Source organism: Marmota flaviventris, chromosome 1 (genome assembly GCF_047511675.1).
Source record: "Marmota flaviventris isolate mMarFla1 chromosome 1, mMarFla1.hap1, whole genome shotgun sequence".
Classification (NCBI taxonomy): Eukaryota; Metazoa; Chordata; class Mammalia; order Rodentia; family Sciuridae; genus Marmota; species Marmota flaviventris.
Window position 1 is genome coordinate 73,120,301 of NC_092498.1, and position 13,955 is coordinate 73,134,255.

The following is a 13,955-nucleotide window of genomic DNA, read 5'->3' on the forward strand; positions in this document are numbered from 1 at the left end:
CAGGCTGGGTGTACAGAAAACAAGGAGTTGCTGTTTCAGTTTTGCAAGAAGGAAAAGGTCCAGAGATCTACTGTGCATTAAGGTGCATACAATTAACACTGCTATTTGGTACCCTTAAAAATCGTTAAGATGATAAATTTTGTGGGATATGTTTTCATCATAATAGAAATGTTTGATAATTACTTATTATAATTAGTATTTTTCCTTTTAATTTTAATAGAACATTACAAATCAAGAAAAAAGATAATGTTCACTTTTGTTCTGGCTATAGGCCCCACCAACATTAAATTCTGCAGAACTTGTTTCTCTTAAACCTAGATTTCCCTGCCCTAAGTATAGCAACCTGACCCTAACGGCTTGCCTTTTATTCCACCTTGTTGCAGAAATCTGATTTTAAAAGGCCTGATTCTGCCAGGTGCGGTGGCACATGCCTGTAACCCCCACAGCTCAGGGGTTGAGGTAGGAGGATCCTAAGTTCAAAGCCAGCCTCAGCAATTTGGTGAGGCCCTAATCAACCTAGCGCGACCCTGTCCCTAAATAAAATATAAAAAAGTCTAGGGATGTGACACAGTGGTTAAGTGTCCCTGGGCTCAATCTCAGTACCAAAAAAAAAATAAAAGATTAAAGTGGTGCCAGTACCCCACCCCAAGCCCAGGTTGGGTGACATGGACAGTGGGAGATTTCAGGAAAGAATGAAGCCTCACATGGGCAGAGTGAGGAGACTGGCTTAGTACTTGGGGTGAATGTTGCCAGGATCCAACCAAGTGAAGGAAGAATCAAGTGAAGAAAGAATGGGCCTTATAAGGCAGGAAAAAAAATATCATCTTCAGAGGAAATTCAGCAGTGAACTCAATTACAGTCTGGATTGAACACATCTGGACTTTTCATTTACTTTAAAAAGAAAAATCACGGAACTGATAACTGACCCATTCTTAAGATACAGCTTTAGTTGTCACTTGAAGAAGAGTCAAACAGGACAGTACACATTCAGAAATATGAACTGGCACCTCGAATTCCACTCTCAAGATTTTCATTGACAAAATCAGACTCACCCATCTTTGTTATGCTGTTTTCAGAAGATTAAATACTTGGCAGCAGGGGTAGGCATTTGGGGAAATTTTAGAGTTGCATATATCACAGCAAACTGGTGTGTGTGGCAAGTACCATTACTGGGAACACTGTGTTAATTAATGCAAAACAACCGTCCTGCTGGGCAGCACCAGATGGTAGCCTTGTAAGCTGTTTGGCTTTCGAATAGACACCTGACCTCTCTGGGCCTTGGGTTCCTCATTCTTGGCAAAGAGAGATATGATAGTTCTTATCTCGTTAAGCTACTGCAATGATTAAATGCAGTTATGCCTGTGAATAAAACACTAGGCTGGCACATATCAAGAATTTAATAAATGTTATTTATAATTATTGTTTCTTTATCCATGTGGATTTGTTCTCCTCCAGGGATTGATTACACTTCTAAGCTTAGCTGGCTGCTTTGCAAAATATTCTCATTATGAGAATGCTGAATGGATCAGTTTAAACTTCTCACTGATACCAATGAAGAGTAAATCAGCTCAGAGTTCCTGTAGCAATGGTGGTGGGTCACCCTTGCACCTGAAGACAGAACATTAGTTAGGATGGATGGTCCATTTTACATTGCCGCTGTAAATCTTCCTTGTAGGTTGTGAAAGGAGTCTTCTAAAGAGCATGGAAGGAGTTTATTTTTTATGCCTACTCTTGAGATATGCTACAGATGCTATGAAAAATAAGAACAAGAAGTGGGAGGCAAAGCTCTTAGAGGAATGTGAGATTTCAGATATTACTTCACAGAACTATCACCAAGGAGTTTTGGTCTTATGTTCTTATATTTTAAAACTTTGCCCCACAGTTTTCAATAAAGAAATCCTGAACATGTTGAATGACTCATGAGAAAAACAAATCAGTTGTATACTCCAAAAGGTCTCTGCTTTGTTATTCTTGACCATTTGCCCTCAAAGGCCAAGAAGACATGAGACCAGAAACCCCCATATCCCTTGGGAGTTCCAAGTTGATTATATGGAGTGTGTTAATCAGTTTCCCATTGCTATAACAAATTCCTGAGATAAATAAACTTTAAAAGATGAAAAATTTAATTTGGCTCATGGTTTAGAGATTTCAATGCATGGTTACTTGGCCCTGTTGCTTTGGACCTGTGGCAGCATGGTACATCATGGAAGTGCATGGCAGAGGAGGCCTGTTCACTTATGGCAGCTAGGAAGCAGAATGGGAGAGAGAGAGAAGGAGAGAGGGAGGTTGGGGAAACAGAGACAGGAAGAAGTCAGGGTCCCCATATCCCAATATTCTCTTCTAGTGAAAACCCTCAAGGACCCACCTTCCTTCTACTAGGCCCCACTTACTAGAGGTCCTACCACTTCCCAATGGTGTCATGGTTGGGCATCAAGCCTTCAACACATGTGCCTTTAGGGACATTCAAAATCCCAATTAAGACCAACAGGAAATGTGGAAATTAAGGGACCTTGAAACAAACTCTTAAAATCATTAAATCAAATTCTATTTGGCCTGTTTAGATTTACTAAGCTTTTTCCCTTCCTCTCTGGCCAACCTCATCATGGACTGGAAGCTATAATCCCTTTCATTCACTTTCACATGCTAATTCTGAACATTTATCTTCCTTAAAATGCAGACCAAGGAGAACAAGGCTCTAACACATGCAATTACATTTTCTACTTTCCTCTCAGCCCACCTTTGAGATCTAGCTTCAAATGTAAGAAATCATTTACTCATTGACACTGGAAATTTCAAGGAGAGGGAACTCCCCAATGGGAATGACCTAGCCCATTAAGCTTTAGGGAAACTGTCTCTCTGAAAAGACATCTAGGAGTCACTTTGATAAAAAGGTTAATACAAAGATTCCTAACAAAACCCACCTTAATGCCCACACAGTGGCTGGGTGTGCCCATCTGGAGGCACACACAATGACTTCTATCGGGGGTTCAGGTCTCAAAATGGACTTCTGAAGTCTCTTTCAAACTCAACATGCCACGTGTCTTGCTCATCTCTCAGGATTTCAAATCTCTTCTTTCTCCTGTTCACAATTCTTATATTAGTTTTGGGTTACATGCCTTTGACACAGAGGCCCCTGCAATGAAATTTTGGACTCTAGGTGCAGTGTGCCGTGGCTGAGTAGAAAGTGATAACCCACGAAGCAGATGATTCCCACTTAAGAAGCTTCTGGAGAGAACCTACACTATATTCAGCACTCTGCCATTTTAGAATGATTAGGACATCCAAGCTGTCAATTTAAATCTTTCCTGCTTTGAAGTTTCAGATAGAACTTGATGATAGCCTACTCTTCTGACTTTAATTAAAAAGCTTCTCCATCTCACTCAAATTCCTGCCTAAGAGTCAAGAAGCCCCAGGCTGCACAGCAACTTTGTGGTATGATAGTCAACTTATATATAACTGTATATGGAATGAGCTCCCTCAGAATTTCCTTTCTTGCTCTGTAGATGTTTGGGCACACACCATCTGTCTCTGGTCTCCCTCAGTTCTCTTACAACAGTCTTGTTTCCAGGCATTTAAAGAATCTAGCCCAGATGATGCTTTCACTTCATATTTCTACTTTCACCCTTGTACCCAGCCCTGACCTGCAGTTCTGCAGAGAAGCACTGGGGAGGGACATTTGGTCTTTCTAGGATTTGATGTGGAACAGAATGGCAGGCAAAGAACATCCTGCCTTTTAGCTTAGCTGATACTGTCTGTAGTTCTTAGATATCAAATACCTTTTGTTTTGGAGAGTGCCTGCATGCCAGCCTGAGGCGTTTCTGAGGACACCTGCTATCCAAGAGACTTCTCATTAGACTTGTTTTCTGACCCAGGTATTGTACTGTCTGATTTCTTATGACTCCCTCTCAGGTTCTATTCCAGAGACCTCACCTAGAGGTCTTCTCATCCCAGCAGGAGTCCTCTTGAGCAGGGTCCTGTGAAGATGATCATAGCCTGAAGACCCTCTGTAGTGTCAGTTTGGCCCATGGGAAGCAAGCACCCTTGTCCACCACTGCTAGAAGTGCTGCTTGCATCCATTGTAGTTCTCTGTTCTTGTTCTGGCCAGTCCCAGGAGATAACAGGTACCAGTTTCTATGCTCTTAAATAAAATGTCCAAGAAGCCATTGGTTTGGACTGAGCTGTGGCATTAGGTCCAACAAACCAAACCAAAATGGAGTTGCTCACACTGACAATCTATGCCACCAGGCTGAGCTGTTTATCTGACCTTCAGAGATCAGGAGAGAGAGCAAGAGAGAGGGAGGAATAGCCATATCCTCAGACAAGCCAGTTTTAGCTGGCATGCTGTCTCCTCTGCTTTAAACTTTACCATGAAAGGAACTTTAAGATGATCAACCTGCTTTTTGTTGTTTCTGCTTTCTTCAACCCTTTTCTGCCTATACAGCCAAACTCCTCTGCTCAGCTCATCTGAACACTCATTCTTTGACTCCCCAGTACCATAAAACAAAAACAAAACACTCATTCTATTTTATGGAATAATTGTTGCCTGGTTCTAAAACTGCAAATAAAAACCAATTAATATCTTTAGAAATGGGCACGGTGGCACCTGCTTATAGTCCCAGTTACTTTGGAGGCTGAAGCAGGATCACTTGAGCCCCAAGTTTGTCTAGCCCACCAGCTTGAACAAAACAGACAGACTCCATCTCATAAAAAAAAAGTTAGTTAAAAACAAACTAAACTTGTTGTGATTTTATCTTTTGACACTTCAAACTCTAGGAGTCCTATGTCAGACCCCTCCCTGGCATCTCTTCCTCTGAGACATTTCACTGTAGGCCGACAGCTCCTTTCAGTAAAGTTTTCTTTGACCAGTCTCCTTGACAGTATTTCTTCACTCTTAATATTTTTTAAACTTTTTGTATGTATGCTAAACTTCAATAAAGAAGCTTATTTAAACATTTAACTTGATCTTGCATGGACAGCTATACCTTCTTTTCGCTTTTAGTTGCTTTGACAACTTGAGGAGTACACACAGGCAGGGAGGAACAGCCCCTGCCTGTGGGAGGACATAACACCCAGTGCCTGTAAAGCCAGGGAGTGCAGTTATGTGATGTGGAGGCTCATCTGAGATCCCATTAACCAGAATAAGGAAGCAGCTTCAGCAACCTGTGGAGAGTCTAGGAGGAAAGAGAGTTCCTCAAGGGGTCCAGGCTCCCTGTGAAAGAACCCAACAGTAGGAGTCTTCTGGTTTGGTAATGAGAAAAGTTGGGTATTTGCTTCTGTTTTGTAACTTTAGACTTGTTGAGCAGGTCTTTGGAATTGCAGGCAAACACGAACTAGAGAAGAGTCAGAAGAGGAAGCAAGTGACTGAAGAGGACTTGTTCCACCTCAAATGGAAATATTCTTAAATATCTCTTATGCTTAGGTTGGTGACAAATGCCTTGAACTTTTTGTATCTTTCTGCTCCCCCAGAGAACTTGTCTCACCTCAGAAGAAATGACAATTTCCTTTTTCAAAGATGATTTTGTGTTTTTAGGTATCCTGCTTGTGTCTTAACAATTGTTCTAGAAACTCCGTAGCCCACCTTGATTATTCTGGGTACCAATGAGAATAGCCCATGACTTGGTTGAATACCCCTGCCTTAACTTGGAGCAAACCTTTTTTTATTTCATTGGATGATCTTAAAAGTCAAGTCACATCTTGTTGTCTTCCCTGGATGTTCGCTTTTAATGTGGAAATGCTTGTGAGAGAAGGTGACCTTCTAGAGCAGCTCTTTGTGGTTTAACAGAAGGCATGCACAGCAGTGCTCTGTGAAACAAGCAACTTTCCCAAACAAGAACCCGTACTCATCACTGAGATTTTCACAGGGAGGTAAAAATCACTACTTCTACTTAAAAATGGGTTAACTGAATTTGCACACCACTCATTTTAGCATATTGTATTATTTTGCAATCCCAAAGGTAGAAAGGCATGGTCTAATGACTTCTAAAGGAGATTATAAGAATTGGCTCATAGGCTGAATATTTTCTGATGGGTTACAAAATGAATTTCACTCACGGGCCAAATCTATCCCATAATCCTGGACACATAGTTAAATAAAAAAATCACAGTTACTTTATGCACAATAGTTTTGACATTTTATCAGCATGCAATTAAAATCCTTTTGTCTAAAGTTCTGGCTGTAAATTCTTGAACAGATAGAAGCCGAGAATGAACCGTGTTATGCATTTCAAAAGAATCAAAAGAAGAAATTAATTGGACAACTCGCAGAGAGTTCCGTCCCAGGAGGAAGTGAGCAGTGCGGTGCTGCACTCTATTGGGCTGCTGCAGAAATGGACAGATACATCTTGTTTGTCTGCCAAGAAAGTCTTCCCAAGGACATATCTCCAACCACTGCCCTGGGAATAATCCGGCCGCCTGTTCAACACAGACTCTCCTTTCCACAGAAGGACAAGAGAAACACAATGAGCTAAGCAACAGAGGAGAAAAGGTGGAAATTAAGTTTGTTAAAACTCACATGGTGGGTACCATAGGCTGAATGTTTTGTCTTTCCCACAGTTATATGTAGAGGCTTTACCCCTATTTGGAGGTGGGCCCTTTGGGAGGTGATTAGGTCTTGGGGTCAGAGCCTCATGAACAGGATTGGTGCCCTTCTGTCTCTTTACCACGTGAGAATGCAGCAAAAGTGCAGCCATTGGCAAATCCAGAAAATACTAGTCAGAACATAACTGGCCAGTACCTTGCTATTGTACCTCACAGCCTCCAGAACTGTGAGAAATAAATGTCGAGTCTATGGGATCTTATTATAATAGCTTCAACTGATGAACATAATGGAGTTAAATCAAGTGAGAAAAGGCAGGGGTGGGGGAAGATAGGAAAAATAAGCTGGGTGCTGCTTGCATATTTAAAAATGAACCTAGATTGCTTAAGTAGAAAAATCCAGGCAATCATAGACAAAACTCCTAAACTCCTGATTCGGACTTTTGTCTATGATTCTGCAGTAGCAGGGACAAAAGAAGGAAAACACATGTGTGTGTTTCCCCCATCGGTTCACTGGATATCTGGTTTCCCACAAATAGAAAGGAGTTTTAGAAGCCAGAGTCTGCTCTTCCTTATGACACATTGAAAATGAAACAAACAATGGTTTTGTTTGAGGCTCAGATGTCAGACTTCCTTTTGGAACCTGGTATTAATGTGCATTTAATCTTTTAGAACTTCATTGAATCGGGGAGATGTGAAAAACAGGAAAGAAAACATATACACTTCAAAATACCTTCTTTAGTTCATTTAAATTTATTTGAAATGTGTACAGACAATATGATCTGCAGATATTATCATTGGTGGGTCTGGGGTTGTGGCTCAGTGGTAGAGCACTTGCCTCGCATGCGTAAGGTATTGGGTTCGATCCTCAGCACCACATAAAAGTAAATAAATAAAATAAAGATGTTGTGTCCATCTATAACTAAAAAGATATTTTAAAAAAAGATATTATCATTGGGTGTATACATTTGAATTGGATTTTCTCCCCTCCATTTGGGATGTTTTGCTAATGTAGTCTTACTCTTTTCCCCAGATTCCATGTAATCAAGGGAATGATTGATGCCAATGCTGGTTGGATGAGACTGTAGCATATGCTTGGCTTTGGAACAGTGACAAAATCTAATCTAAACAAGGTCATGTCCTTGACCTTGGCCTTATTACCATATTCTCTATTCAAGCCATTACAAATTATTCTTAAATATTAATCTTCCCTCAGGTCCAAAGATTCCTAGGAATATAGAATGGTGCTGAATAAAGGGTCTTAGAAATATGCTTTTTTTGTCTCCTAATATTTGTAATGAAAACCATGTGTCCTAGATCATAATCTATGTCTCCCTGCAAACCCAGCTATTTTCACATTGAGTCTTATTCTATGGTTCTCATTCACCAAAATGCATTAGACACTCTCCTCCTGTATTAATAGCAGTGAGTTGGTAGTGAATCAATTACCACTTCACAAATTATTGTCACCAGGGAAATCTATAAAACCTGGTGTGCAGAGAAATCAGACTACCTCAGGTTAAGTGACTTCAATTCAATGAGACAAAAACGAAAGAAAAAAAGAGTCATCATCTCTATCAACAGCTGTTTCTTATTTTCTACCTCTCCATGCCATGGTTGGGTTTAAATCCAGCTATTATTTTGATCTAGCAGAGAAACACTGTCCCTAGTCTTATTGAAAGAAAAGATTGATTTGCCACCAAATAAGCTTCCCTTTCACTTTTTTGGCAGCAATGTGCCCAGTGGTATTAATAAGCAATTGTGAGTATACCCCTGCAGCCCCAGGGCATGAACCAAGGCTGATTTAACCCAGGAGAAGGGGTCTTGGAGAAGGCACATGACCTAGTTATGGCCCATAAAATATAAGAGCAAGTGTGTTGGGGAAAAAACTTCCCTTCCTAATAAGAACAAGAGCTTCATGAAAAGAAAGCTGTGTTTCTCACTCACAGGACCCACTTTATGGGATGCTGGGCTGCTTGGATCCAGCAGTCATTTTGAAACCATGTGATGTTAATTCTGTGGACAATACCAACCAGAGCTGACCACACCTGGAAGAGTCTAGTTCTAAGCTTTTGTTCTGCAGGCTGAAGCTTCTGTGGTTGAACATTCTGTTAGAGCTGACATGTTCCAGCTGATACAGATGTCCAATAATCTGGTAGTAAGTCGGTAATGCTGCTTCACCCCACTGCCTGGAGGAGTATTAAAATGTGGCCTTCCTTTCTTTCATTAATTCTTAGTTGTTACTGTGATTGCATAGCACCCTAGGAATACAGTTCATTAAAACCTAAGGTTGTGTAAAAGCAGGCCTCTAAAGGTGTATTTTGAAGGACATAAAATCCTCCATCTAGCATGTGAAATGAAATAAAATGGACTTCCTCATTACCTGCTTTTAGGTCTGAAATGCTAATTATAGAGATTAATTTCTTACAGTGATCTTTAAGAGTTCTTTTTTTTTTTTTTTTGGTACTGGGGATTGAACTCAGGGGACTTAACCACTAAGCCATATTCCCAGCATTTTTTTTTTTTTTAATTTGGAGACAGGACCTTACTAAGTTGCTGAGGCTGGCTTTGACCTTGAAATCCTCCTGCCTCAGCCTCCTCAGCTGCTGGGATGATAGGTGTACACCCTGCTTCAAGAGTCCTATCTTAAGTCACTGAGTTCTTCAGTGAGGCTAGCATCCTATTCCTTTATCAGCTCACATATTAACTGAGATGGAAACTATTGAGCCTGGGACAAAAAGAAGAGTGTCTTAGGAATTTTGAGTAGGTAGGATTTTTTGAGATCATCTAGGCTTAAACCTTTATTTTGCTACTTGGGAGCCTGAGGCAGGAGGATTTCAAGAACAATCCAGCCTGGGCAATTTAGCAAGACCCTGTCTCAAAATAAAATTTTAAAAGGAATTGGAGTAGCTCAGTGGTAGAGGAGTGCTTACTTAGAATGTTTCAGGCCTTGGGTTCAATACCCAGTATCCCCCAAACAAACAAACAAAAACCAACCTTTATTTTTAGTTGAGACAACTGTGGACCAGAGAGGTTTTACCCACATAATGCGGTGTTAAAGCCAGAATCCCTGTTCCCATACCTCCAGTCCAGCAGATTTTCAAATTAAGTGTGGACAGCACTTTTTTTTCTTTTTCTTTTCGTGGTGCTGGGAATGGGACCCAGGGCTTCACATGTGCCAGGCAAGTGTTCTACCACTGAGCCACACCCCCATCCACACAGCACATTATAAATGCTTGGAGAAGTCTTGTTGCAGTTTCTCTATCTGGATCTGTGGGTTCAAAGCATCATTTGACTAGTGAGCACACTTTTAGCAAGGGTGAGGGTGGGGGAAGACATGACGTGAAAGGAGCAAGTGATGACAGATGAGGGAGCCAACGCATGGCCACTGGCCTCAGCATTTTGCTTAGGTCTGACATTGTTCCTGTCCTCTACCTATTGGAAAGGGCAATTCTTTCTCTTACTCTTCCTACCTCCTTTCCTTCTTACTTGATTGAATCATTAGCCCACTTAATGAATGTCATTATATACTATATTTACAGTTGATTCACTTTTGGGGGTGGGGGTGCCAGGGATTGAACTCAGGGGCACTCAACCAATAGGTGACATCCCCAGTCCTATTTTGTATTTTATTTAGAGAGTCTCACTGAGTTGCTTAGTGCCTCACCGTTGCTGAGTCTGGCTTTGAACTCTCAATCCTCCTGCCTCAGCCTCCGGATCGGCTGGAATTACAGGTGTGTGCCACCACACCCAGCTAGATTCACATTCTTTAAAGAAGTCTATTTCTATTTCACTGCTACATGTTTATTACAGTTTCAGGACTTTATCCTTATTTCTGTGGGATCTTCAAATATGAATGTTTCTTAAAATGCTATATTGAATCACTCTGACATTCTCATATTTTTGTTAAGCATTTAAGGATCTAGAGAAATGTGTGCACTATTTAAAGAAATTATGATCTTTTTAATAGAAAGACAAGAATTTGTTGTAATGCCAATGAAAATCAGTCTCTGCTTTAGACATGTAGTTTTAAAACAAACTCTTTCAAAAGAGCACATTCATAATTGTTTTTATGGCTTCTCCCTCACCCCCCACAAAGATTTCCACATTTGTAGTTTTATTTGATTCATTTCTAAGATTATAAATCTTGGAATGGTTTTTGTGTTCTCTTGCCCTCTGCTGGCTAAATTGAGACCTTTCTGAAACATGTCAGACACTCTTATGGGTCAAAGATGTACACCCGCATCCTGCTCATTTTTAGGTGGGTTTGGCAAATGCCTCCTCAACAGCGTTTATGCCAGATATAAAAATCTAGCTTTACACACCCTGACTTTTTATCAAGATATCCATGACCCAATGGCTCCAGTTCATAATATCTGTCTGTTCTGCAACATCTTTTGAATTTACCCACTGAATCCTGTGATCAGCAGCTCATTATATACTATAATATTTCTGAATTGTCTCTGCTACATAATTAGGTAAGTTATCACCATCAGAAGTAAACACCAGGTGCATCATTCTGCCGCGGTTATTAATTGCTTGGTGTTTGTCTTGTTTTCCCAGTGTGACTGTCATCTCTTTAGGCTTATTTACATTCAACCTCATCAACTGGATACAGAAAAAGGCCTCAGCCATGGAAACTAGGCCCCGCATTTCCCTTCAGCCTTCATGGGTAAGAAGGGGACCCTTGTGCTTGCTGTTTCCCAGGCATCCTCAGGTGTCCTCCAGTCCATCTGCAGTGGTCAAAACAGAATACACATCTTTACATCCAACCCAACTTTCCCTGGCAGGGCCCATGAAGGACAGTAGAACAGAGCAGAGCCTGAGGTCTGCCTGTGCACCTCCTGTCCTGCTGCTGTGACCCCCAGTGATGTTTGGAAGCTCTGCTGCCACTGAAACCCCACTACTCCTTCCTCTTGCCCATGAAATCCTCACAGCCTGGTGTTCTGGGGTACGCTCTGGGGCAAGTGCTTCTCTTGGATTTCTACTTCTCTGACATCTCAATTGAAATCGGTACAGTCTTTCATATCCACAGGTTCTGCAGACACAGGTTCAAACAACTGCAGGTGGAAAATATTCCAAAGAAAAATTGTGTCTGTACTAAACATGTACAGACTTCTTTTTTCATGCCATTATTCCCTAAATGACATAGTGTTTACATTATATTAGGTATTATAAGTAATCTAGAGATTATGGGGGGGATGTGTGCAAATACTACATCGTTTTATAGAAGAGACTTGAGCATTTGAAGATTTTGGTATTCTCCAGGGTCCTGGAACCAGTCCCCGACATACACTGACCAATGACTGACTGTCTCCTAGGTATGCTAAAGCTACATGGTATTTTTTATTTTTACTTCCCACCCCACCTCATTGTCAATCTACTTTCTTCCAGAGGGAGAGTGTGTGGACAGATTTCAATTTGGGTGGCTGGCTGGCAGTATTATCCTATGGGAAAACAGCAGGAATTTTTTTGACTTTTTTTGTTTTTGTTTTGTTTGTTCTCTCAAGGAAAACAAGACAATTGGCTGAGCGAGAAGAAAGGAAAAAGAGAGAGGAGAAGGCATGAAAGTTGTCCAGGCAACTGGAGATGGAAGGACCAGTCAGTGTGACTGTCTGGTGGCACTAAGGCACCATTCAAGGTTTGTGGTAATGAACTTGAAAACCAATCAGCATGATTGTGGGCTTTTTCTCCAGCCATGTTCAGCTGCATCCTGTTGTGGTTTTGCTAAATGAGGACAGAGAAATGTGCAAAATTCGATAGCAGGAAAATGTTAAAGCTGCCCTGTGAAGCCCAGGAATAGGAAGGCTGCCGTGTTCCTGGATCAGATGTGCGGCATCAGAGATGCTGGTTCTCCCCAATATATACATGTTTTGTGATCACTAAAAGAAGTTATTTTTTTTCTACACTGAGAAAAATTGTTTCTAAACTATGTAAAAAGTAAAAGAACGTACAAGCTTATTTTGGATCTATCCACCCCACACACAAAAAAGGCATAATGTGTGAATGCCACGAATTGTTTGTTCAGAAAAGAAAAACAAATTTTAATGGCCCTTGAATATCTAAAAAGCTACCTAATCTTGCTTCTATTAAGATAAAAATAAATTAAAAGCATTTAATTTTAAAAACATCTAAAAGCTTACCCATCTGATTGGCAAAACTAAAATAATAAAATAAAATTGCTAAGAAAGCCTGTTGGTGAGGTTGTGGAAATGTGCTGTTGTCACTGCCAGTAGGAGTGCAAAGTGGCACATTTGGGGATCATTTGGGTTAAATAATAAAATCACATCTGCAGGCTGAGGCTGTAGCTCAGTGACTGAGTGCTCGCCCAGTGTTATGGTTTGGATGTTTATGTCCCCTAAAAAGTTCCTGTGTTAGGCAAGGAAGAGAAGTTCAGAGGTGAAAAGATTAGATTATGAAAACTGTAAACTCATCTGTGGATTAATCCATTTGATGGATTAGTGGACTACTGGGTGGTAACTGTAGGCAAGTGGGCCACTGGGGGTTGGGCTTGGATGATATCTTGACCCTGTCTCCTTTCTCGTTCTCTCTCTGCTTCCTAGCTGCTATGAAGTAAGCAGCCTTTTTCTACCACACCTTTCTGCCCTCATCTTGGAGAAAATAAACTCTTCCTCCTGTAAGTTGTTCTTGTCATGTATTTTAGTCACAGAGATAAAAAGCTGTCTAAAACATCTAGCATGCACAGTGCCGTGGGTTCCATCCCCAGCAGCACCATACCATCACAACAAAAGAAAACCATATTTGAATTTGCACTTACCTATTGATTTAGCACTTTAATTTTTAAGAATCTTTACGAACTAAAGACAATATGAACAGGGAATTACTTATTCTGAAAGTATTTATAATGGCAAAAGATTATACATAATCTAAATATCCATCAGTAGAGGACTTGTTAAATAAACCACATTGTATTCACAAAATAGAGAATGGATTAATTGTAGCTGAACAAAGAAACTATAGAAATCAATACTGCAATCAATAACTTTGACTTAACTGACATGTATAGAATATTTCATCCTTCAAGAAGCAAATACCCTTCCTTCTCAGCAGCACATGGATCCTTCTATAAAATAGACCACATATTATGCCACAAAGCAACTCTTAACAAATACAAAAGAAGTAGAGAATGGATATAATTGTAAAAAAGAACCCCTTCTCCCACCCGGCCCCAGCTGTGGGAAGCCTGTGATCACAGTTAATCAGGAGACTGATGTAGAAGAATCACACGTCTGAGGTCAACCTGGACAATTTAGTGAGATCCTGATCAACATAAAATAACAGAGTCTGCAGAAGTAGCTTAGTGGTAGAGGTTTCCCTGAGTTCAATTCTCAGTACCACTTAGTTAAAAAGAAGAAGAAGGAGGAGGAGGAAGAGGAGGAGGAGGAGGAGGAAGAGAATTA